Source organism: Macaca nemestrina, chromosome 7 (genome assembly GCF_043159975.1).
Source record: "Macaca nemestrina isolate mMacNem1 chromosome 7, mMacNem.hap1, whole genome shotgun sequence".
In the NCBI taxonomy this organism is placed as follows: Eukaryota; Metazoa; Chordata; class Mammalia; order Primates; family Cercopithecidae; genus Macaca; species Macaca nemestrina.
In genome coordinates, this window is record NC_092131.1 from 79,246,216 (window position 1) to 79,273,445 (window position 27,230).

Consider the following 27,230-nt stretch of genomic DNA (forward strand, 5'->3'; position numbering starts at 1 on the left):
AAGTCTCCTTTGCAGATGGAACACAGCATGTGGTTTAGGTTTGGACAATAAAATATAGTAATGTGATATTTGAAAGGAGAGTAATTTGAAAGCCACAGGTCTACCATTTTTTTTGGTCTGAATAATCACAGAGACCCTGGATTTTTCTACAACTGCATTTTCACAGATCTCAGTGCCCAATAATTAATTTCTGAATATTGAAAGGCCTCCAGGCATCCATTTTTTCCTGTGCCAATATAACAGATGTAATGTGGCTCCGGAGTCAACAGTGCATAGTTTTCTAATCTATGGGTTGCATACCTAAACAATATATTTCTAGAGCCTATAGTTGCAGTGACAGTACCACAGATTCTTTTTTTTTTTTTTTTTTTTTTTTGAGACGGAGTCTGGCTCTGTGGCCCAGGCTGGAGTGCAGTGGCCGGATCTCAGCTCACTGCAAGCTCCGCCTCCTGGGTTCACGCCATTCTCCTGCCTCAGCCCCCCAAGTAGCTGGGACTACAGGCGCCCGCCATCTCGCCCGGCTAGTTTTTTGTATTTTTTTAGTAGAGACGGGATTTCACCGAGTTAGCCAGGATGGTCTCGATCTCCTGACCTCGTGATCCGCCCGTCTCGGCCTCCCAAAGTGCTGGGATTACAGGCTTGAGCCACCGCGCCCGTACCACAGATTCTTAATTACAACAGGTATAAATTCTCCTGGTGGGTTACTTCTGAGGTACTTGATCCTGTTATCCCAGCCTTCCAATAAATTTGTATGAACTTAATTCCTGTATTAAATCCTTTTCTGCTTTAAATAGCCAGAGTAGTTTCAGATATCTTCAACTTAAGCCTGATTCAAACAGATGGTATACTGAGAAAGAAACACAATTAACCAAATTAAACCATTCTATGTGATGAAAATCCATCCTTCCTGAGCATAATGTGAACTGGAAACAATAATGTGTTGGGAATAGAGATAATTTCAGTAGAAAGGATGTTGATTGATTTATCAAGAAATTAAATATAGTTATAATTTTCAATAAGTTCCTGCTTTTTATTGTCTTATAGCTAAGTTAAATGACTTCATTAATAGGACTAGTTCATTCTTACTTTGAACCCTGAGTTATCAGCTTTATTTATTAGTCACACATGCATTTTTATTTGAATTTGAATTTCATATTACTTTAATAATCACAGTTTGTTATTTGCCACTTATTTGCTTCTTATAAACTATATATTTATCAACAAATTTTGACACCTGAAAAGCAATGATGCATATCCATATGGATGTTTTCATAGTATAGAGATGAAAAGATATATGTTATACAGATGATAAAATCTAACAGTTTTAGGAGAAAATGTCCTTATCTGTAAACAGAAAGAAAACTCATAATTAGGTTCAGTTAAGATCAAGTACTCAAATATAAATTAAATACTTACATATTGATTTAATTTTTGTTATAATCTCCAATACTTTTTCAAGTCGGACTGAGGTATTTAAAGAAAGAGACTCAGAGACACAATAATTGGGTCATGTAAGTTTCTGAAATAGTGGCTGATTACAAAGGTCCAGTCTGGGGTTAAAGAGGGCAATTTACCCACAGTTTACTCAAAACACCAAATGTCTGACCAATTTAGGAGTTATCTAGCATGGATTTTGTCTAGATCTCTTGCTTCCACTTCTTTTCTTCTCAAGATGTCAAAAATGTGGAGTTGTGCAACCTTCTTATACTACCAAGGTGCATAGAATCATAGGTAATTAAGAAATATAGGTGGGCAGGGAAAATTTTATTAACTTTATTTAGTTTTGCTCACCTGAACTAAAGCAGAAAGGACTTTCAGGTCTAAATAGGAAAAGAAGCAAACATCTACCTTAAGTTGCAATTCAAAATCTATTTTCCACGGAGATTAAGGACTCACATTATTAGTAATTTTAGCATGAAAACAATTCTAGTAGTCATAAATTGTACATTCAAAGACAGTTCACCAATGTCATAACTACAGGATTAAAAAAAAATTCCCATGTAATACCTAATATACTGTTTCTACATCCTGTGTTCCACTTCTCTGGATTTAGAAATAATGATAGATATGTTCACTCTAGTTTTAATTTGTATGAGGCTGATTTTGTTTTCCTATCATTGGAGGTAATAGACATATACATATGTTTGGAAGGCAGGAGTTTCTTTAAGATTTAATTATAGGTAAAAATGTCCTATTTGAACTAGACAAAATGTGTATTTAAAATGAAAGTTGTAATACATTACTTACCAAGTTGATTTTCTATTTTGTTAGGTATTGCTAGATGTACAACCTTTTTAAAATGCTATAACTTCAAAAAAGTGAAAAGCAATCCTTAGAATACTTCTTGGAAATAATATAATAAAATATCAAATGAAAGTCAGTTTTTTTGCAAAATACCAGCCCACATATATGGAATAATTCGACGTTGAAAAAATAAAAATTGTATAATTAGGAAAATAATTTATACGTGATAGATCCAGTGACTGTTCCTTTGCCCAAGGCTTTCTTTCCTTTAAAGTATTTCTGGAAGCTTAGAGGATAGAAGTAAATTTTATGATAAAATTACTTCTGAATATCTTGGAGCCAACAGTACTTTATGTTGTCTCATCCCTACAGACAGTAGGAAACCCTCTTGTTGTATAAGACAGTGGTTGATAATAACCTTTTGCTCCTTGTTATATTACTTGAAGTGCTCATCATTTGAGACATGTAATGTGTTGGGAATCTCCTACCGTCCTCTTCAATTGCCACACACCATACCTTCCATATTCTCTCTGCAAGCCATTTTTTAAAATCCAACTTTCCAGCTGAGTAGATTGAGGCACACAGTATTTTCTGAGTATCCCATGAATTTCACATATGGAATGGGCAAGAAAATATGTGCTGACCTGTCCACCCTACCCCCACCCCCGTGTAACAGTCATAACAGACTGCAAAAAAAAAAAAAAAAAAAAAAAGTTATAGTTGATATTTCCACCTTTATCCATAATGTATCCAACACTTCAAATGTTGAATAGCATCTTAGAAACGAAAAATAAAATTTGGACTGGATAAGAAATTAAGTTGCATAACTCCCAAGAAGAGCAGTATCTTTTAATACAAGATTTTAAATGAAATTAAAAGCAAAAAGTGGAAAAATGTCTTGGTGGCATGGATGTTTAAATTTTGGCACTAAATGCAGTGTAATTACCTGAGTAGTTATGTGGCAATTCAGTTTCTGGTTAGCTGGTAAAAGGAACAGTGTTACTGAAAGAGACATATCTGGACTCTTTTGTAATTGGGTAACAAAGTATAATTTTGAACTAGTTCTTGAAGCCAAGATACAGCTAAAATTGGCATCTCTACATTATCAACAGTCAAATATCTACATATACATCTTATGAGAAAAAATACATTGTTTAGTTTTGAGTCTTTAATCACACATAAACACAGAAATATGCACAAAAACATGTATACACTCATATATATGCACATATTAATACACACACATAGGCACAAATACATACAATTTCCTTCACTTAAATATGTATACACATAGTCATCTCTATATATGTGTACATATACACATATATACAGAGACTTGCCCTTTCTCAGAACATATGGCAGAACACTGGCCTAGCCCTTGGTTGATGTCTCTTTATAAAAGATCTATGCCCCCTCTCCACGTTCTCTAGATTTTTTACAGCGCTAAAGCAGGGGTCAGCAAACTAGAGTCCATGAGCCAAATCCTCTCTACTACTTGTTTTTCCAGGGTCTGCAAGCTAAGAACAGTGTTTACATTGTTAAATGTTTTGAAAAAAATAAGAGGCCTAATACTTCATGACATATGAAAATTATATGAAATTCATATTTCAGTGTCCACAAATAAAGTTTTCTTGAAACATAGCAATGGTCATTCACGTATATATTTATCTAAGGCTGTTTTGAGCTACAAAAGTAGGGTTATTGCTCCAGAGGCTGCCCGTGACTCTCTCAGTGTTTCACAGTGATGTCCAGGACACTACAAATCCCAGTGTTACAGTTAGCAATCGACAGCATTTCAGGTATCACATGTATCAGCATACTGTGATATTTTACTATTATTCTTATTATCCTTGCATATCCATTATGTCAGAACAAAAAAAGAAAAGCTTTTAAGATATAGTGGAGTGTGGATTTGTTATTGAATTTGGTAAAATAAAATTTATTTACACTATAACTATGCTAAAAGTACAAAATATAAGTTGACATTGCCAAAGCAAGTATTCATTGTAGTAGCCCCAATTCACCATGATGGGTAGAAAAATTAGTAAATGCAAAATGGAATTCATTATCACAGCAGCATTTCTGCACACACACACACACTCACTCACATTGAAATGAGCATAAAACTACAGTTTCTGAGAGGTTCATTTGTTAGCCAAGCAAGGAACATCATTCACCAATGGTGAGTTAATTAAATCATATTTGATTGCAGCAGACAAATAAAAATGTCTAGAGAAGATAAATTTGTTTAAGACTATTAGCCTTTTGGCAAGAACAATTGTTCAACAAACTAAGGACATGAGGAGAAAAAAATAGTAAGTTAAAAAACAGGGTATGAATATTGTACTGAAATTCCTAGCAAGAACAAGATGCAAGATAAAGAAGTAACAGGCATACAAATCGGAGGAAAAGAAGTGAATCAGCCTTTATTTGCAAATGATATAATTAGATATGTATAAAATCTCATAGATACTACAAAAATCTCCTGGAACGAATAAGTGAAAATTTCAAGGTCACAGGATAGAGATTAACATAAAAGATCAATTTTATTCTTATATTCTGGCAATGAACAATTAGAATATGAAATTCAAAGTCATCAACCATCTACAATAGCACAAATAAAAAAGGAAGTACTTAAGTTATAAATCTACTCTACAGAAAACTACAGGACACTGATGAAAGAAACACACAATATCTAAATAAGTGGAGATACATACAATGTTCATAAATTGGAAGGCTTTATATCGTTAAGATGTCAATTCTCTCCAATTTGGTCTATAGATTCAATGCAATCTGAATCAAAATCTAAACAAGCTTTTTTGTTGGTGTAAGCAAGCTCATTCTAAACTCCATATGGAAAGGCAAAGATCTAAAATAGCCAAGACGATTCTGAAAAGGAAGAAAGTTGGAATACTCACATTACCAGATTTCCAGACTTATTATAAAGCTACAGTAATGAAAACAGTGTGTTATTAAAAAAGTATAGATGTATGTTAACAATAAAACAGTAAAAAGAGTCCACACAAATTTAGTCAACTGATTGCTGGCAAAAGTGGGGAGGTAACTCAGGGGAGAAAGAACAGTTTTTCAAAAAATGTTACTAGAAAAATGGAATGTGAATAAGCAAAAAAGAATACTATAGACACATACTTAATATCTTAAACAAAAGTTAACTAAAAATGGATCATAGACCTAACTTAAAATGTAAAACTAAAATTTCTAGAAAAATAATCTGCATGACCTTGGGTTTGGTGATGATATTTTAGATAAAATACCCAAAGCACAATTCATAAAAGAAAAAGATGTGATTGAATTTAAAAAAGGAAGCAGTACTTTGCAAACTTAAATAGTTTTGCTCTGTAAAAGACTGAGAAGAGAATAAAAACACAAATCATGGGCCAGGATAAAATATTTGCAAATGACATACCTGATAAATGACTTGCACTCAGCATATGTAGGTATGATTTAAAACTCAACAATAAAAGTCAAGTTAAAATAGCAAAACAACTGAGCGGACACTTTACTCAAAAATAATATATGGATGGCAAATAAACACATGAAAAAGGGATCAACATAATTTCATTAAAGAAATGCAAATCAAAACCGCAATGAAATACCACTATACACCTATTAGAATGCCTAAAATTCCAAAAGTGAACAGTAAGAAATGCTGACTAGGATGTGGAGCAATCGTAACTTTCATTCACTACTGGGAGAATGCAAAATAATACAGCCACTTTACAAGGCAGTTTGGCAGTTTCTTTTAAATTAAACATAGACCTCCCATTTAATCCAGCAATTGCACTCCTAAGTATTCACCCAAATGTTTTTAAAAACCTGTGTCCACACAAATACTTGTATGTCAATGTTTACAACAATTCCATGGCTTAGTAGTGGTAAAGTTTTATTGTGATTTTGTTAACCTCAGGGTCAAGATTGAATTTTTTTTAACAAGAAGCATACTCAACCAATATTATTAAATATGGAATGACTTTGGAAATAAGCTTTTGCTGCAGAATTGGTAGTGCTTATCAATAAATTCAAGCTAAAATTACAAGGAAAACAGTGGTTAGTATATGAGAAATACACTATAGTAAAGTTAATTTTAAGACAACTGTTTGGACAACAAGTAAATGAAGCTGCTTTATACATTTCCCACAATATCACACATTAAAACAAGATTAAGATATCCATTCTCAGAAAAAAAAAAACAAATTAGTGGTTGTATTTTATGAACTCAGACAATATTTCCAGCAGTGTTTTTCAGGCTTCCATGCAAGTGCAAAGGAAATTTCTATATTTTAAATTCCGTTTACCTGTGCAACTAAAGAGTATCCACCTAACTTCTAACTGGAAGAGACTAATCTGCAATGTAATGAAATGCTGAAGGGCAAATATCAAGAGAATAATCTAACAATTCTGCAAAAGCCTTATAAATGAAAAATGTTTAATTTGGGCCATAACTCATGGACTGCTATCAGTATTTGGCAATACTTATCTGTGCAAAAAGATATTTTAAAAGATAAAATATGTAACGTTTTCTTACAGATCAACTTTGACAGTCAAATATATGAAATTGATTTTGATGAGGAATACTTATTTTGAACCAAAATTCAGCAAAATACTATCCATAGATCCAATTTATTAAAAAGTACATAGTTATTATTATATTTTGAAATTATCAGTAAAAATTGTGGAATTTTTTTTTCTCTTTTGTTTATAAGTACCTACATATCTTCATTTTGGCCTGTTGAACCACAAAGCAAGATATTTACTATCTGCCCTTTTGCATAAGTTTGCCAAAATTCTGCCATAGACTATTTAACATCAGTGCCTTCCGAATTAGTGTATGTATGTACTTGTGAGTGTATGCACATGTATCTTTTATGAGTATGTGTGTCTTAGTCCATTTTGCTGCTATAACAGAGCAACTGAGACTGGGTAATTTATAATGAAAAGAAACTTGTTGGCTTATAGTTCCAGAGGCTGGGAAGTCAAAGATTGAGGAGCCAGCATCTGGTGAGCACATTCTTGCTGCACCACCCGATAGCAGAAGGCAGAAGGGCAAGAGAGGGCAAGAGGAGTCCAAACTTATCCAAACTTATCCTTACCCATGAGGATGGAGCTCTCATTGCTTAGTCACCTCTCAAAGTTCTCACCTCTTAATACTGTTACAAGGGCAATTAAATTTTAACATGAGTTTTAGAGGGGAAACATTCCAACCATAGTTGTATGTAATTGAGTAAACACTCAGGGACAAATCTTGCCTTTCTTCCACAAGGCATACGAACAGATGATTAATTTTGTGTTGATAATCTGGAGATGCCTATGCATTAGCTACATCTTTGCTTCATGATCTGGTTCAAAGTACATCATACAAACACACCATAAATTGGAAATGGGTGGGCAGAAAAAAGTGGAACTACTAACTTCTAGTAGTTCTATTTCCAGGCACTGTTCACTTCCATACAAACCATAATACTGAGGTGTTTATAGAGGTTTTAATTATCATTGTATTGCCTTGGAAATTTTTGAAATGATTTTTTCCATGTTTAAGTATGTAATAATTTTATCTGTAGAAAGCTTTTCTATATTTTTTACTTCCCTATATTTGTATCTTAATTATTTTCCTTTATGAATAGCTTACATCCCAGTATGCTCTGATATATTATAAAATAAGACTGAGTAGAAAATACATTCTTAACTTATTCTTGTTTTTAAAGAGAATAACCATCGTGTTTCTCAATTAAGTATAATGTTATCTAAAGGTTTTAAACATACACTCTGTCATGCTAAGAATGAAATATGCCAAACACAATGTTTAGTGTTTTAATTAAGAACAGGTAAAAATCATCTTCTCATCATTTATTGAAATAATTATATATATTTGAATTATCTTTCCTACTAATGTGAACTATATTAATAATTCTCCTATCTAATACCAGCATTTCTTGGCTATGCTAAATTCTATTCAGTCATAATGGAAATATACATAATTTAATTTTTTTGGCTCTGTGATATGAGCTAAAATGTTACTTAAAGTTTTAATATCTCAATTTACAAATAAAGTTACTTATCACTTTCTTTGGCTTGATCTTCTAATGTGTTTTACTCATCTTATTCCTAACTGTAACAAAGATAAGTTATACATTCTTTCTCTGAATTAGGATCATTTTCTATATAAAGAAATAATGTTCTTAATAATTTTTTCTTTAGAAAATTAAGTAACAATTTTAAAATAAATCTATTTGAGTCAAAAGTAAAACAAACAAAAAAAATGAGTGCAATTTCTCAAATGTGTCCTGGGGTCCACCTTCTTCAAAAATCATTTGTGAAGATTCTTAAGAATACCCAATTTAGACTTACTAACAGGGATACTTTATGATTTTTGTGAGCCATAGGCACTTCTGGAGTTCTTGATATATTCTGAATATTAACTCCTTTTTAGTCATATAATTTTCAAATATTTGCTCTGATTCTGTGGGTTGCCTGTTCACTCTGTTGACTGTATCCTTCGGTACACAAGCTTCTAATTTTGGTGTAGATCAATTTATCTGCTAATTGTTTTGTTGCCTGTGAGTTTGGTGTAATATCTAATAAAGGATTGCTAAATTCAGCATCATGAAGCTTTTTCTTTATGTTTTCTCCTAACAGTTTTAAGTTTTAGCTTTTATATGTAGAGCTTTTATCCATTTTAAGTAATTTTTGTATGTGGTACAAAGTAAGGGCCAAATTTCATTCTTTTGCCTGTCCTTTTCCCAGTGAATGATCTCGACATCCTTGTCAAAAACCATTTGTTCATACATGTGAGGGTTTATCTCTGGACTCTCTGATCTGTTTTACTGGTCTGTGTGTCTGTCTCTTTCAAGTGCCTCACTGGTTTGATTACTGTATCTTTGTATAAGTTTTGAGATCAGGAGGTTTGAGACCACTCTGATTTCTTTTTCAAGATTGTTTTGGCTGCTCAGAGTACCCTGAGATTTCACATGAATTTTAGGATTTGTTTTTTTTTTTAACTTATGCAATAACATGTTGGAATTTTGATAGTGATCACATTATTATTATCATATTTGTTTCAAGATTCATAAAACTTAAGCTTGGAGAAGATAAGTTGCCTAATAAGAATCAACTCTTGGGCCGGGCCCCGTGGCTCTAGCCTGTAATCCCAGCACTTTGGGAGGCTGAGGCGGGTGGATCACCTGAGATCAGAAGTTTGAGACCAGCCCGGCCAACATGGTGAAACACCGCCTCTACTAAAAATAAAAAAATTAGCCAGGCATGGTGGCCGGCACCTGTAATCCCAGTTACTCGGGAGACTGAGGCAGGAGAATCATTTGAACCCGGGAGGCAGAGGTTGCAGTGAGCTGAGATCATGCCATTGTACTTTAATATGGGAGATAAGAGCGAAACTCCAACTCAAAAAACAAAACAACAACAACAACAAAATAAAAAGAGAGGGAGAGAATCAACTCTTAATCATTACACTTTATTTCATTTTTATTTTCACTAAACAAGTCAGTTCATCAATTTTGTCATCCACAACCTACTTCTTGGTGTTAAAAAGTTTGTATTTCTTCCAACTTTTCCCGTCTCCCCTTTCTCTCCTTCTTCCTCCTTCTCCTTTTCTTATCTTCTAGTATTTTGTCTCATTTGATTATTTCTATTTCCATTTTCTCTTTAGCGTTCAAGTCTAAAGTCTTTAGATATAAAAATTAGTATTTTTATTGCCATATTCCATTATTTACTTTTGTGTGTGTGTTTTTTTGGGGGTCTGTTTGCTGCCTTCTGTAATACTTTACTAATGCTTACATCTGCACAAACTACCATTGTGATTTTGGATTAAATATATCAACATTACACTTCTGTCCTTTCTAGTTGTTTTTTTTTACTTTTATGTCTTATGTTGCTACTATCTGGAATATATAGTTCAATATTACTAGGCTTTTATTATTTGATGATCTGTTAATATATTGTCAAATTATTTATATCTTTTAATATCTATTTTAATATTCAAAACAATGAAAGGTACTGTACCAAAAAGGATTATAGTAACCTCTTTGTATTTCCATAGGCTAAAGTACCTTAGATGATTCAAAAATATTTGTCCATTAGGTTTTAATAGTATCACTTAAAGGCAAAAGATTGCTAGAGCTTGTTTGCCATTCAATCAATCATTTTTCTCCTCCAAGAGAACTATTTATATTTAGTGGGATAATGGATACATTTATGTTACTCTTCTCTCATAGTTATTGTTTTGTGTTGTTACTGTTTTTGCTTTGCTTTTTGCTTATACAATTTCTGTGGTTTCTGTGGTGCAAAAGTTCATTTTAAAATAATCTAGTATTTTTCAAATACTTCTACCATTAATATACTTTACATCAGTTCCAAATAGTTTACATTCATTTCCATTATCTTAAAAAACATTAAATTCTGTCCCCAGAGAGATAAGAAATCTAGATACTTGAGTGTGTCATATTCACCTGAAAATCTCTTTTTGAGGTTTTTGTATTCATGTAAGTACCTAATCTTTAGCTTAAGTTAAAATTAATTTTATTTTATTATATTAATCATACTTTTTATTAATGTTATCATTTCCTTATCTCTTATAGATATTTTTTCATTTATTTCTAGGTTTTCACTGTCTCTTCTAGTGATCTTTAAGCTGTGAAACTTTAATGTCAAATTGTCAAGTTAATTTTTATTCTAAATTTAGTATTTAGAAATACCAGTAGTATTTCTAAATACATTTTGCTGAATAGTTCCAGTTTTCTTAACTTTAAGATTTTCTCTCACAACATTCTTTTTTTCCAAAATTGTCAAGTAAGGTTTAAAGACGCAATTTATCTCTTACATCTGTAAAATAACAAGTTTTATTTTTTTGGAATTTGTAAGGATTATCACTACTGTTTTCAAACCTATAATACTTGAGAAATAGTTGTGTAAAGCAAGTCCACAAAATATAGACTGAGCCCAAATCTAGCGTGTGCCTCTTTTTATAATAAAGTTTTATTGGAACAGAGCTATGGCTGATCATTTTTTAACATGTTGTCTATGGCTGGTTTCATATTATATTGGCAGAGTTAAGAAGTTAGAAGTCATGACAGAGACTACCTGACAAGTCCTAACATATTTACTATCTGGCTCTTTAAAGAAAAAGTTTGCTGTCCTTTGGTCTAGAGGGTCTTTCATTTCAAGAAAATTTTCATTTTTCTTCATATTACTATTTTCAAATTACTAACTGTTACATTTTCTAAGAAATTTCTCGTTGTTTTTCTACTTCATCATTTTTTCTAATATTGCAATCATCTCTTATTTTACTATAATTCAAGATCTTCTTGGTACTAAGATTATAGCACCACTAATTTTTTACTCTACAGAATTAGTTTTGTTCTTTAACATTTCTTTAAGCCACTTATAGAGTATGCAAGTGTAACACACGTCTTCCAAATGGATTTTTTTGTTTGTTTTTTTTGTTTTGTTTTGTTTTTTGAGACGGAGTTCTATTCTTGTTGTCCAGGCTGGAGTGCAATGACAGGATCTCTCTGCTCACCGCAAGCTCCGCCTCCTGGGTTCAGGTGATTCTCCTGCCTCAGCCTCCCAAGTAGCTGGGGTTATAGGCACCCACCACCATGCCTGGCTAACTTTTGTATTTTTAGTAGAGACGGGGTTTCTCTGTGTTGGTCAGGCTGGTCTCGAACTCCCGACCTTAGGCAATCTGCCCGCCTTGGCCTTCCAAAGTGCTGGGATTACAGGCGTGAGGCACCGCGCCTGGCCTTAAATGCCACTTTTATTTAAGGGCAGTAATTTTTTTTTCCCCGTCTTCAGGTAATATCATAGACACCACCTTTGGAAGGAACTTCTACAGGGTACCAGAATCTTCCCCTTATTATTAAATAATATTGTAGCTGGACTTGAGATTGTTTGTCAGGCTTTTCAATTATTAAGGTTAATTTTCTGGGGCTGGGTTATAGGTTTGTTTTTTTGTTTTGTTTTGTTTTAGTCATTTTAAGTGTTTGTTGTATTTGGGAGATAAGATTAGTCAAGAGGCAGAAAGCTGCATCTTTCTGAAATTCATTTCTTGCTTCTTGCTCTTAGATAATGTAAAGTAATAACTTATTTTCACATGATTTATAGTAGGCAAATGGCTGATTTTGATATTTTATTCCTAAATCCCCTTACATATTTAATTTAATGATCTAGACAAAGCTGGAAAAGACTGACATTATTCATTTAAAGCTTTAAAGTGTAATTTTTAATTGGATTTCACCCCAACTTAAAAAGTAAGCAAAATGAATTCCATTTACTTAGCTCTTGGTAAAACAAAATAAAATGAAACAACAACAACAACAAAAATCCACAACCATTATAACTGAAAGACCCATTTCATCAACCCACAAAAACTTCTGTAAACTAAATACAGGAACTAAATCAAACATCTTTCTTCTCATTTAAAATTAACGAGAAGTTTTCTTTTTAGATTTGATTGGCTGTCTCAGTTTCTCATTGTTAATAGCTAATTTTTAAACCCTGCTATAATTTTTACCACCTCTATCTTCAAGATATGATTGAGGAAGTAAGTGCTCACCACTGAGACTTTTTCTTACAAATATCACATTATTAACTGTTGGCTAGATAATCATCTTGCTACCTTTTTAAAATTTTTTTCCAGATACCATAAAAATATGTTGTTATTTTTACATTATTATCCCATGAAACATACAGCATGTGCCTTTTCTTCTAAACCCATCTCCAAAGATAACAGAATAGGTAAGTTAATTATGTGTACAAATAAGGAAACTAACACAGTTAGAGCAAGTTTCTTCAGCTAGTAGAACCTAGTAATACTGTAGTAAAATTGTAACTACAGTCCAGGGATCTCAACTTCCAATGCAATGTTGATTTTGTTTTTTATTGAAGAAATCTGTCTCCCATCTTAGGAAAGTATAATAACTGCCCTCATTCCTAAAAGATTTTCCTATGCAAGATCAACTATATATTCATAGTTATATATAAACCACGTCAATTGGTTTTATGTTCTCATTGTAAGTGCCAAAAATGCAATGTTTACAAAACAAAATTAAACAAACAAAAATCCAAAAAATCAAGTATATCATGGATGGAATTCTAGAACATGTTAGACAGTGAGTTTTCTTCTTAAAAGTTCAACTTATACATATCTTAGATTAAGTTTCTTAAGTAGTCAGAGGTTTAATGTTTGTAAAATGTCATGGCATCTATCTCCTGAGCCTTTTGAGAGGATTCTTCTCAAAAAATTAATTCTATTTAAAAAATTTTGTGTGTGTTGAAATAAATTTGAAGTCAAACCTACATTTAAAAAATTAAATCATATAGCCAATAACCAGTGAGATCTTAAGGGAAAGCTTGTTTTCTAGGGCAAAGTTTGGAATCATTTCTCACAATAAACCCGAAAATAAAAATTATGTATCCCATTTTGGACTGAGATGTTATTAGGTTGCATTCCTAATCAAATGTAGTGTTTGAAGGAAACAAAACTTTCAACTAGATAAACTCCTAACATAGATTTAATAAAAACATTGCAAATATCCATGCACACCATTCGAACTTTTGGACCATTTAGCATGTGTATGTACCATCCATGGAACAGTAGTCATCTTGGCTTTTATTTAGGGGGAGGCTACTGAAATTGTGGTTTCTAAAAAAATTTTTTTATTATACTTTAAGTTCTAGGGTACATGTGCACAATGTGCAGGTTTGATACGTAGGTATACATGTGCCATGTTGGTTTGCTTCACCCATCAACTCATCATTTACATTAGGTATTCTCCTAATGCTATCCCTCCCCCAGGCCCCCACCCCCACCGCCGACAGGCCCTGTTGTGTGATGTTCCCCGCCCTGTGTCCAGGTGATCTCATTGTTCAATACCCATTTATGAGTGAGAACACGCAGTGTTTGGTTTTCTGTCCTTGTGATAGTTTGCTGGGAAGGATGGTTTCCAGCTTCATCCATGACCCTGCAAAGGACATGAACTCATCCTTTCTTATGGCTGCATAGTATTCCATGGTATACATGTGCCATCTTGGTTTTTAAGAAACAACAGGAGGCCGGGCATGGTGGCTCACACCTGTAATGCCAACACTTTGGGAGTCCTAGGCGGGTGGATCTCGAGGTCAGGAGTTTGAGACCAGGCTGACCAATATATTGAAACCCTGTCTCTACTAAAAATACAAAAATTAGCCAAGCTAGTGGTGTGCGGCTGTAATCCTAGCTACTCAGGAGTTAGAAGAATCGCTTGAACCTGGGAGGCGGAGGTTGCAGTGAACCAAGATCACACCACTGCACTCCAGCCTGGGCAACAGAGTAAACTCGGTCTCAAAAAAAAAAAAAAAAAAAGAGAGAAAAGAAAAGAAACAACAGGCACATTATTTTCCCAAGAAAGGAGAAACAAATAAGAATTATTAAAAACATAAAACACTTAATCACTCTGATATTTATGTCTTTTGTTGCCACTTCTTTAAATAAGGAATGTGAGAGTACAATAATGACCGCCGAAAATTTATTTCTGTCCTGTGGGATTTGAGAGTGTTTGTAAGAAGTGAAAGCAAATCTGCATCATAATGCCAGGTATCCGTCGGTAGGAACTTGGCAGAATAATTGTTATCCACCTGCCATAGTGTGGAATACTACATGTATAGGAGATGAAATTAGTGTATGATTTGAATCCAAAATGCATGCTTACTATTTCTAAAAATTTTAAAGCCTTTTTCCTTTAATGTAAGGATTACATAAATCAATAATGAGGGCCATTATTACTTAAGTAGTAGAAATTTTTAGCCTTTTATTCTATTTTCTGAGAACAAAAAAAAATGCATAAACTGTCAGATACACTCTTCTTTAAAATGTTTGGTTCTTTTTGTTAAAATTTATTGATGTCAGTGGTGTCAAATTCTGATCTTGCAGTCCAATTCTTGTTACTAGTAATGTATATGCTTTTGTAGTCAAAATTCCTTTGTTCTGCTATACTACCCTGAGTGCAACTTTTATTTAGCACTTTATTAGTCTTTTTTATAATTGTTTGTCTTGACCATTTTTTGTGAACTCTTGGCATCTTACGGGCAGTGACAGTGTCTAGAACAGTAACTATGTTAACAAGAATACAAATATATCTTGAATTAGTGAATTAATAAAATATTTTATACATTTCTCACTTCATAACGGTAAACACAGTTAATACATATTAAGTGGCTAGACTGGGCCAGACACATTCAATAACTCACTCAGTCCTCACGACAACACTGTGAGAAAGGTACCATTACCACAAATATACAGATTTAAAAAGTGAAACGTAAAGAAGCTAAAAAGTGTTCTCAAAACCAAACAACTAGTACATGGCAGAGCTGCGAATTGAAGTCACACAGCCTTACCCCAGAGAACATCATTTAATTACTGCCCTGGGCTAACATATTAGGATACCTATCTCACATAAGTCTTATGACACACATAGGGTGAGATGGTGAGTGGAGATAGCCTTCTGAATCACTGCATTTTTAAAGAAAAACCTCTTATCCATGGGAAAAAGGACTTTTAAAGCCACTTGACACATTCCTGCTTAAATGACTCTATGGGATCCATGTTAATGTCTACAAAATAGCAATAGGTAGAGTGTCCTTAAATGTTAAAAAGGAATGGTTAGTGAAAGAAATTGGCCCTACAAATATATTTTAGTTAAGAAATATAACTCCTGAAATAAAGTTCCTAAAAATAACACCACTGCAATGAATTCATCGTTATTTAACATAAGAGCCCAAAGAAAACTATGTTTTATAATGTACATGTACCTCACTTTTAAAGATAATCAGAAAAAATATTTTTGTTATTATTGTAAAAATCATCCTAACCTCAGAAACAACTGAATTACAAAAGTAAGACATAGTTTAGTTTGGTCGCAGCAAGGGTACACCGACTTTTTGAAAAGCTTCTCAATCGATGCATAAGTAATTTCAGCGATTATAGCAAACAAAGTCTGGAATAATTGCAATGCTCCTACTCACTGGCAAGTACACCAGTAAGTTCATAGAAATCAGTTCTTCTTTATGACTTCCGGTTTTAAGATTAAAATGGTTTTATTTTTCATTCTTAATGTACACCACTTGGCATTTTCTCTCATGCAACCCACAGCAACTTATAAGGTATTGCGATGGTTAATATTGAGTGTCAACTTGGTTGGATTGAAGGATGCAAAGTATTGTTCATGGGTGTGTCTGCCAGGGTGTTGCCAAAGGAGATTAACACTTGAGTCAGTGGAAAGGCAGACCCACCCTCAGTCTCGGTGGGCACCATCTAATCAGTTGCCAGCAGGGCTAGAATAAACCAGAAAGAAGAGTGTGGAAGGACTTCACTTGCTGAGTCTTCTGGCCTTCATATTTCCCTTGTGCTGGATGCTTCCTGCCCTCAAACATCAGACTCCAAGTTCTTCAGCTTTTTGGACTTTTGGATTTACACCAGTGGTTTACCAGGGCCTTTCGAGCCTTTGGCCACAGACTAAAGGCTGCATTGTTGGCCTCTCTACCTTTCAGGTTTTGGGACTCAGGCTGGATTCCCGTCTCCTCGGTTTGCAGACAGCCTTGTGCAACTTCGCCTTGTGATCATGTGAGTCAATTCACCCTAATAAACTCCCTATTATCTATCCTATTAGCTCTGTCCTTTTAGAAAACCCTAATACAGGTATCATCTACAGAATAAGTTACAATTTTTAAAGCATCCTCTACACAATTTCTTTGAAGATGTATGTTCCTGTCAGTATAAGACCTAAATAGTCATGCTCTAAGCTTTATTACTAGGTCTGTGTCAATGAAAATTTTAATATATTTTCATTTTGGAGAGTCTTTTCTTATTTCATCACTTTGTTTTGGGTTTATAATAAACTTTATGATTCTTGCTCTCTTATAGTCATTTTCCCATTACCTTTTTGATTCTGTAGCCAAACTAGCAGCTCCACAATTTACAAGCATTTATTGATTTTAAGACATCCTGCACCAAAACTCTTTAAATTAAAACTTGTGAAACTGTACTCACCTAAAAATAACATGTCTCCATCAATATGGTGTTCTATTACACATCGTGTGGATGAGGCCCATACCTTTCCAGGACTCAGCCATTGATAATCAACTAGTTAACATTCTGTTTGGATTATTTTCCATTTGAAAAACTGGATAACACAATTAACTACATACTCACATTCAGGATGTTTTATGGGAAAGGGTGATAGGTGTTGATGTATTTTTAATAGCATTTCCATTAGTAGGAGGGAAAAGAATAGTCACAACATCAAATTTGGAGAGATACATACAAAATGAGCATCAAGTAGGAATGAGGAGAGAAAAAACAATTGTAGTTTTTCTAAACTAAAGGCTAAGCATTTCATGTGTAGCAAACTGAATATTTATGTTTTCTGAATATTTATATTAAATGTCTCTGTGGGAAAGAAAAAGGCACTATGTTGGATGCTTTGGAAGCATATAAACTTGGGTAAGAAAACTCTTTTTCTAAACTTTAGGAATCATTGTTCCAGAGGCTGAGTTCCAAACACAAACAACGCAATAGCAGTAGAATTCAGAGGTGAAACTGATACTCTTCACTTAAACCTTGAGATCTGACCACTCTTCACAGATAAGAAGCATGAAAAGGCTAAGAAAACATTTGAGAGTTTAGAGGAAAGGAATATCCCATCCTGTTAAGGAAGAATTCAAGGTAAGAAACATATGATGTGCACTCACCTATGAAAAGCTAGGAATACTAAAGTGTATCGCAGAGGGAAGTAAATACAGGAGCAAATAGAAAGTAAAGACAAGACATACTTAGAGGCAAAAATTGTTAAATTTAAGAGTGTCAACTGCATAAAGGGGTTACTTACTATAAAATGGAGATAGCATTCACATTACAGGCAGATAATAGAAAACCTTAAATGTTTTAATAGGTTAGAAGTTTTGAAACCTATATGTAATGCATTCAGCAAGTAGTTGAAGAGTCATGCCTGGCATTTAGACCTGGACCTAGTGATTTGGACATTACTTATGAAGAAATGATTGACACATATACATAAAGGTCATGTATCAAGAAAGACAAAAACGATGAAAAAAGTAGAGATAGGTTGAGAACAGATTCATGGTTTTTCTCTGTTAAAGTTTGCCTGTTTTATTTAGTTTATCTATGTTTACATGGTTTGCCTCTTTTAAAGGACAATTAAGGGAAGATTAAAAGAGAAGATGGAAAAATAATTATCAGAGAGGTCAAAGAAGGTGATATTAGAAAGCCAAGGAAAGGCATGGCATGGAGAAGACTCAGCTGGAAAAGGGTCAAACACTGCAGAGAGTCATTAGTCATTTTCAAGAAAGCAGCATCTGAAGAGTGATGGGAAAAGAAAGGCAATTGTGTGTGGAAAAGAGAAATCTACAAATGGAAAGTTGTCTCCTTGATATTTGTGTAGTAAGTAAAAAGAGAGGGAAATTGAAGAAATAGAAGTATTTTTATGCTATAAGTCTCTTTGCAGACAAGTGAAGATAATCTAACGGAGTGAGATTGATGATGCAAGGAAAGGTAATAATTCACAAGGAAAAGAAGAGGGAACATAACAGGAGCATGGGGATATGATCTAGCTCACAGGGTAGGAGGAAGACCCCTTCCTCTGAGAAAGAATCTAAGTGTGAAATAATAGTGAAATACACAGACATATTTTAACAAACAGAGAATAGCACATGGAAGAATATAATTTAAATGCTTTTGATTTTACACATAGGAAATGGATACTTCGTTATCTATGTATGATGAGAACAAACATAAGTTTGGGTTTTTTCAGGCTGTAAAAATTTTTGAAGTCATTGTGATGGAAAATTTAATGGGAAGTAGAACATTTTCTGAGAAATACAAATAATTGTTCCGATGTGGATCTAATCAAAATTAGTGACATACATTTATAGTGGGCTTTATGTGCATAGTTAACAATATTTATACACACAGTTATCCAGCTTGGGCACAAAGTATATGACATAAAAAAGTGGATAATTTTCCAGGTCAGTAATGATAATAATAATAGGTCTGGAGATGTTCTTTAAAGAGATCATAGATTGTATAATGTTAAGGTTTCATTACATGGTTGACTATAATAAAGATTCCAGGTATGCAAACATAGACCAGTGTACTCAACGAATGGGAAGACTGAAGTACATTGTGAGGATGTGAGGCAGATTTCAGAAAAGTGAAAAGAAATGAAGGAAGGTTGGGTACAGTGGCTCATGCCTGTAATCCCAGCACTTTGGGAGGCCGAGGTGGGTGGATCATTTGAGGTCAGGAGTTGGAGATCAGCCTGGCCAACATGGTAAAACCTCGTCTCTACTACAAAAATACAAAAATTAGCTGGGCATGGTAGCAAGCGCCTGTAATCCCAGCTTCTCAGGAGGGAGGCTGAGGTCGCAGAATCGTTTGAATCTGGGAGGCGGAGGTTGCAGTGAGCCAAGATTGCGCCACTGCACTCCAGCGTGGGCGACAGAGCGAGACTCTGTCTCAAAAACAAACAAACAAACAAACAAACAAACAAAATGAAGGAAGAGGATTACAAGTAATAATTAGATAATGTAAATACATTTGTTCTTTTGTGTGCCCGGTAGGAGAGCTAGTTTAAAGGTAAGCAAAGGGTCAAAAGCGTGAAATAAAAAAAAAATTAATCATGTTAAAACACAAAATATAAAATAAATAAATGACTTGCTGTATTCCAGATGATAGAACTATCTGGGGTATAGATATTTAGAGAATACATAAAATTAAGAGCAACTCCCTTCTTGCCAGATACAAAGTATCCTTAGAAAATGGTTGTTATGATGAAGGTATCCATTCATTTCTTTGGGTAAAAAATTATGTGGAAATTGGACTGGTATCAAATGACATACGTGGTAAAATGAGATTGCTCAATTTAAAATTTATTTCCACATCAAAGCCCACTTGAAATAATACAAAATTGCCTTCAATGACTTATCCCTGTACACCAAAATCTTCTGCTAAGTGGGAATCCCAGCTTAGATCTTAGTATCCCTGGGGTGCAAAACTCTCCTTCAAATAACGTAGAAAAAGCTGCTACTTTGTAAGTTTGCAATAATTGATTAATTCCTTGTGATTGTGTAATATTACATTACATGGAAACATTTGGTTTTGAAGTGTTTTGACTTAATTTATAGAGGAAAACACTTAGCATGCATTTTGGAAAGTGTGTCAAGGCAATGAAAGCTTCTTAATAACAGAAACACTATCATTGGAAATTGCCTGACAAAGTAAAACATTTAATGATGTCAACCTTTCTGAAGCTGAACCCAGTCATTGTTAAAACAGATACAATTTGTCTTTTAATTCAGTAACAATTCTAGTCCATTTTAAACTATAGTCTTTCATAATTTTAACAATAAAAGGTAGTTTGCTGAATTAATGTTATTTTAAAAGAATATTTATTTATCCTTTTTTATTGAATTTTTACAGCAAAGAATATTTAACACAGTTATCTTTCATAAATTACACAAAATTAGTATTTTACCATTCCAGAATTCACACACATTTTGGTCTCCATTCAAGATACTTGAGAGCAGCATGAAATTAAATTCTTAGTAACAGAAGACTACTTCAAAATGGTGGGGAATCCAGAAAAAAAAAAAAAAAGATAGGCTTGAACAAATTGCATGAAACAACAACTGAGAATAAATTACATAAAATAATTTAATAAACAACCAGCATGATATTTTAGTACTGTATCTTGGAAAAAGTAATTTCGGTATAGAGAAGATGCACAGAAGATAGCTCAGATCTAATAAACTTACTGAAAGCTTATATCCCAAATTCCTTTTACCAAATTTGGATTCCACGTCTAACATTGAGCAAGCAAGTATATAGATATGCAAATAAGAGATTAAGCAGAAGAACTTAAAATTTTATAAGAATTCACTCTTAAAATTGAGAATCTATATTTATTTAATCATACAGCAAATATTAATCTAGTGTCATCATGCTGGTATGGAACCGACAAAACTCAATAAGCCATGAATTGCTCACAGCTTAGTAAAGGAAAAAGACAAAGAAAAAAACAACTAAGTATAATTTAAATTTCTGTTTGGATTCCTGTTTTTTGTTATGTTTATACTTACTTATGTAAGGAAATATGGTACAGTGTGAAAGTAAAATACTAGGTTTGTATAAAACAATGTAGTTATTACATAAATAGACTTCCACTGCTAACAATCTGAACTCAACTCCCAGCTCCATCAGTAACTAGTTGTTAAGTTACTTTAGGATTCTCATCTGTAAATAGTATAATTTTTCCCTCACAGAGTAGTTGTAATGAAGGATGAGATAATGCATCAACCACCTATTAAAGTGAATTTGTTATTTAATAATCATATGATAATTGTTGCTTAAATAATTATCATTATTTATAGTATAGGTAACAGGTTTACATACAAGAAAACCATTAATTCTCTCATAGAGGCAGAGAAAGCATGACAGTGGAGATAATATTTGAATTATGCTACAAAGGAGGAATAAGAGTTTGCCAAAAAAATTATGGAGGTGTTACTGTACAAAATGTAGATGTAGAAAAATAAGACGTCAAGTGTGGTGACATTTTTCTTAGCCTCTTTCTTCCTATCTACTTTTAAAAACTGGAGTTCTTCAATATCAAATCCTGGGTCCTCCTCTCTTATTTTTCTATATTCTTTCTAGGACACATCAATTATTCCCTTAGTCATAAATGCCATCTAAATGTCGATTATTGCCAAATTGTGCTTGTTTGTTTGTTTGTTTTTAGACAGAGTCTCGCTCTGTCGCCAGACTGGAGTGCAGTGGCGCGATCTCGGCTCACTGCAACCTCCACCTCCCGGATTCCCTGAGTGGCTGGGATTACAGGCACATGCCATCATACCCGGCAATTTTTTTTTTTTTTTTTTTTTTGAGACGGAGTCTCGCTCTGTCGCCCAGGCTGGAGTGCAGTGGCCGGATCTCAGCTCACTGCAAGCTCCGCCTCCCGGGTTCACGCCATTCTCCTGCCTCAGCCTCCCGAGTAGCTGGGACTACAGGCGCCCGCCACTGCGCCCGGCTAATTTTTTCTATTTTCAGTAGAGACGGGGTTTCACCATGGTCTCGATCTTCTGACCTTGTGATCCGCCCACCTCGGCCTCCCAAAGTGCTGGGATTACAGGCGTGAGCCACCGCGCCCGGACTTTTTTTTTTTTTTTTTTTTGTATTTTTAGTAGACATGGGTTTCACCGTGTCCCAAAGTGCTGGGATTACAGGCATAAGCCACCACGCCTGGCCTCAAATTGCTATTTCTAATTCAAATGTCTTTTTTGTATTCTAGTATCAAGAAATATATAACTTCCAACCATCATTTCATTAACTGGCATCAATGTCCACACAGTGGCTCAAATCAGGGACTTGGCAATCATCATTTACCCATTCTTTGAGGCCACATATCAGCAAATCATTTTGATAACTCATTTTATCTCCAAAATATGTCTCTACTGCTACTACCTTTTCCAATCTACTTCAACAGCACACCAACATGGCACAAGTATACATATGTAACAAACCTGCACGTTATGCGCATGTACCCTAGAACTTAAAGTATAATAATAATTAAAAAAAAAAACTATGAAAAAAAAAAAGTTTTCTTGTTTGCACTCTTGTTTTCTTCCAGTCCTTCCACAAAGAAGCGGTTTTTTTTTTTTTTTTTTTTTTTTTTTTCTTTTTAAATACTTTAAGTTCTGGGATACATGTGCAGAACGTGCAGGTTTGTTACATAGGTATAAATGTGCCGTGGTGGATTGCTGCACCCATCCACCCGTCATGTACATTAGGTATTTTTACTGATGCTATTCCTCCCCTAGTACCCCACCCTTCTATAGGCCCTGGAGCTTGATGTTCCCCTCCCTGTGTCCATGTGTTCTCATTGTTCAACTCCCACTTATGATTGAGAACATGTGGTGTTTGGTTTTCTCTTCCTGTGTTGGTTTGCTGAAAATGATGGTTCCCAGCTTCATCAATGTCCCTGCAAAGGACATGAACTCATCCTTTTTTTATGGCTGCATAGTACTCCATGGTGTATATGTGCCACATTTTCTTTATCCAGTCTATCATTGACGGGCATTTGGGTTGGTTCCAAGTCTTTGCTATTGTGAATGGTGCTGCAATAAACATATGTGTGCATGTGTCTTTATAGTAGAATGATTTATAATCCTTTGGGTATATACCTGGTAATGAGACTGCTGGGTCAAATGGCATTTCTAGTTCTAGATCCTTGAGGAATTGCCACGCTGTCTTCCACAATGGTTGAGCTAATTTACACTCCCACCAACTGTGTAAAAGCATTCGTATTTCTCTACATCCTCTCCAGCATCTGTTGTTTCCCAACTTTTTTTTCTTTTTCTTTTTCTTTTGGTGGGGGAGGGGGGACAGGGGACAGAGTCTCACTCTGTCGCCCAGGCTGGAGTGCAGTGACGTGATCTCAGCTCACTGCAAGTTCCTTCCGGGTTCACACCATTCTCCTGCCTCAGCCTCCCAAGTAGCTAGGACTACAGGCACCCATCACCACGCCCGGCTAATTTTTTGCATTTTTAGTAGAGATGGAGTTTCACCGTGTTAGGTAGGATGTTCTCAATTTCATGACCTCGTGATCTGCTGACCTCAGCCTCCCAAAGTGCTGGGATTATAGGCATGAGCCACCACGCCTGGCCTGTTTCCTGACTTTTTAATGATCGCCATTCGAACTGGCATGAGATGGTATCTCATTGTGGTTTTGATTTGCATTTCTCTAACGACCAGTGATGATGAGCTTTTTTTCATATGTTTGTTGGCCACATAAATATCTTCTTTTGAGAAATGTCTGTTCATAGCTACTTTATTATGGGGTTGTTTTTTTCTTGTTAATTTGTTTAAGTTCCTTGTAGATTCTGGATATTAGCCCTTTGTCAGATGGATAGATTGCAAAAATTTTCTCCCATTCTGTAAGTTGCTGTTCACTCTGATGATAGTTTCTTTTGCTGTGCAGAAGCTCTCTCTCACCACTCGTATTCAACATAGTATTGGAAATTCTGGCCAGGGCAATCAGGAAAGAGAAAGAAATAAAGGGTATTCAAATAGGAAAAGAAGAAATCAAATTGTCTCTGTTCACAGATGACATTATTGTATATTTATAAAACCTTGTTGTCTCAGCGCCAAATCTCCTTAAGCTGATAAGTAACTTCAGCAAAGTCTCAGGATACAAAATCAATGTGCAAAAATCACAAGCACTCCTCTACACCAATAATAGACAATCAGAGAACCAAATCATGAGTGAACTCCCATTCACAATTGCTACAAAGAGAATAAAATACCTAGGAATACAACTTACAAGGGATGTGAAGGACCTCTTCAAGGAGAACTACGAACCACTGCTCAGCGAAATAAAAGAGGACACAAACAAATGGAAAACATTTGATGCTCATGGATAGGAAGAATCAATATCGTGAAAATGGCCAATCTGTCCAAAGTAATTTACAGATTCAATGCTATCCCCATCAAGCTACTATTGACTTCCTTGACAGAATTAGAGAAAACTATTTTAAATTTTATATGGAACCAAGTAAAAGCCCATATAGCCAAGACAATCCTAAGCAAAAAGAACAAAGCTGGAGACATCACTCTATGTGACTTCAAACTATACTACAAGGCTGCAGTAATCAAAACAGCAATGGTACTGGTACTACAACAGAAAGATAGACAAATGTAACAGAACAGAGGCCTTAGAAATAACACCACACATCTACAATGATCTGATCTTGGACAAATCTGACAAAAGCAAGCAATGGGGAAAGTATTCCCTATTTAATAAATGATGTTGGGACAACTGGGTAGCCATATGTAGAAAGCTGAAACTGCATCCTTTCATTGTACCTTATACAAAAATTAATGCAAGATGGATTAAAGACTTAAATGTAAGACCTAAAACCATAAAAACGCTAGAAGAAAACCTAGGCAATACCATTCAGGACACAGGCATGGGCAAAGACTTCATGACTAAAACACCAAAAGCAATGGCAATAAAAGCCAAAATAGACAAACGGGATCTAATTAAACTAAAGAAGCAGTTATGTTTTATAAACACAAATTGTTTTGTGTCATATCTCTTCTTAAAAATTGTAGCTAGTAAAAAAAAAATCAGTACTACTTACCGGACTAAGATCCAGAAAGATCTATTTCCTGCCTAATTTTCCAAACATAGTTATTTCTCACAAAAACTCAATGCATATTGGCTGTCTTTCAGTTTTGTGAAACAGGCAAGAGCTTTCCCATCCCACTGATGTTCTCCTGGAATTCTTTGTACACAGTCTTCACCAGAGTAGGACCTTCTCAGTCTACAAGGTTCTATTTAAAATATACGAATTCAAAGGAGACCAGAAATGAATCCATGCATTTAGACTCAACTGATTTTCAACAAATGTTTCAAAAACACACAACGAGGAAAGGAGAATCTCTTCAATAGTGTTGGAGAAACTGGATATCCACATGCAGAAAAATGAAATTATAACCTTATCTCTAGAAAAATCAACTCAAAATAGAATAAAGGCTGACATTTAAGACACAAAACTATTAAACTTCTAGAAGAAAACTTAGGGGAAAACGTCAATGACATTGGTCTGGGCGGTTTTTGAATATGACCCCAAAAGCACAGACAACAAAAGAAAAAATAGACAAATGGAATTACATCCAATTAAAAACCTGCACAACAAAGGAAATGATCAACAGAATGAAGAGACAACTTATACAATATAACAAAATATTTTCAAACTATACATCTTAAAAGGAGTTAATATCCAAAACATATAAGGAACTCTACTCAATAGCAAGAAAAGACATAAGCTTATTTTCAAAATGGGCAAATGACCTGAATAGACATTTCTCAACAGAAGACATATAAATGGCCAAAAATTATATGAAAAAATGGTCCACATCACTAATCAGAGAAATAAAAACTTAAACCACAATGAGATATTACTTAATACCTGCTAGAATGACTATCATATAAAATACAAAATATAACAAGTGTTGGTGAAAAGGTAGAGAAAAGGACATTCCCATTGGATGGAAATGTAAATTAGAGCAGCCATTATGGAAAACAGTATGGAGGTTCCTCAAAAAATTAAAAATATGACTACAATATGACATAAGTATCCCACTACTGTGTATATAGCCAAAGAAAATGAATTCTTGTCAGAGATATCTGCATTTCCATGTTTATTATAGAGTTATTTACAGTAGCCAAAATATGGAATCAGCTTGTCCCCATCAGCCAATGGATACAGAAAAGTGGTGTATACATATGTACACAATGGAATACTATTCAGCCATAAAGGAAAAGGAAATGTTGTCATTTGTGAACACCTGGATGAGTCTAGAGGACATTGTGTTAAGCAAAATAGACAGGCACAGAAAGACAAATACCACACGACTTCACTCATATGTGGAATCTAAAAAAGTTGACCTCATAGAAGTAGAGAGTGGAATAGTGGCTATCAGAAGCTAGGGCCGTGGCAGAGGAGAGAGCTGAGAAGATGTTTGTCAGAGGATACAAAATTTCAGTTAGACAAGAGAAATAAGTCCAAGAAATCTGTTGTACAACATGGTGACTATAATTAATAATGATATATTGTATTATTGAAAAATGCTGACAGTGGGTATTAAGTGATCTCACCACAAAGAAATAGTATCTATGTGAAGTAATTCATATGTTAAATTTGCTATATTCAGTCATTCTACAATGTATATTTACTTCAAAACAATCATGTTGTACATAATAAATACATATAATTTTATCTGTCAATTTAAAATAAAAGAAAATATACCTATTCAGAGCAGACTTATTCAGCCACTTTAAGTATCTACCACTTCCAATTTATTTATCATATTTCAGCTGATTTATAGAGATACACTGCAGAAG

At 34.3% G+C, this 27,230-nt stretch overlaps 1 long non-coding RNA gene across 1 annotated transcript in view; it reads right to left on the reverse strand.

The window, feature by feature from the left end:
• LOC139364102 (uncharacterized) overlaps positions 1-27,230 on the reverse strand; it is a 142,284-nt gene that overhangs the window by 39,373 nt on the left and 75,681 nt on the right. Inside the window, exon 3 of the long non-coding RNA XR_011625377.1 lies at positions 2,248-2,302. This is a non-coding gene — a long non-coding RNA (uncharacterized lncRNA). The remainder of the gene's footprint in view (positions 1-2,247; positions 2,303-27,230) is intronic.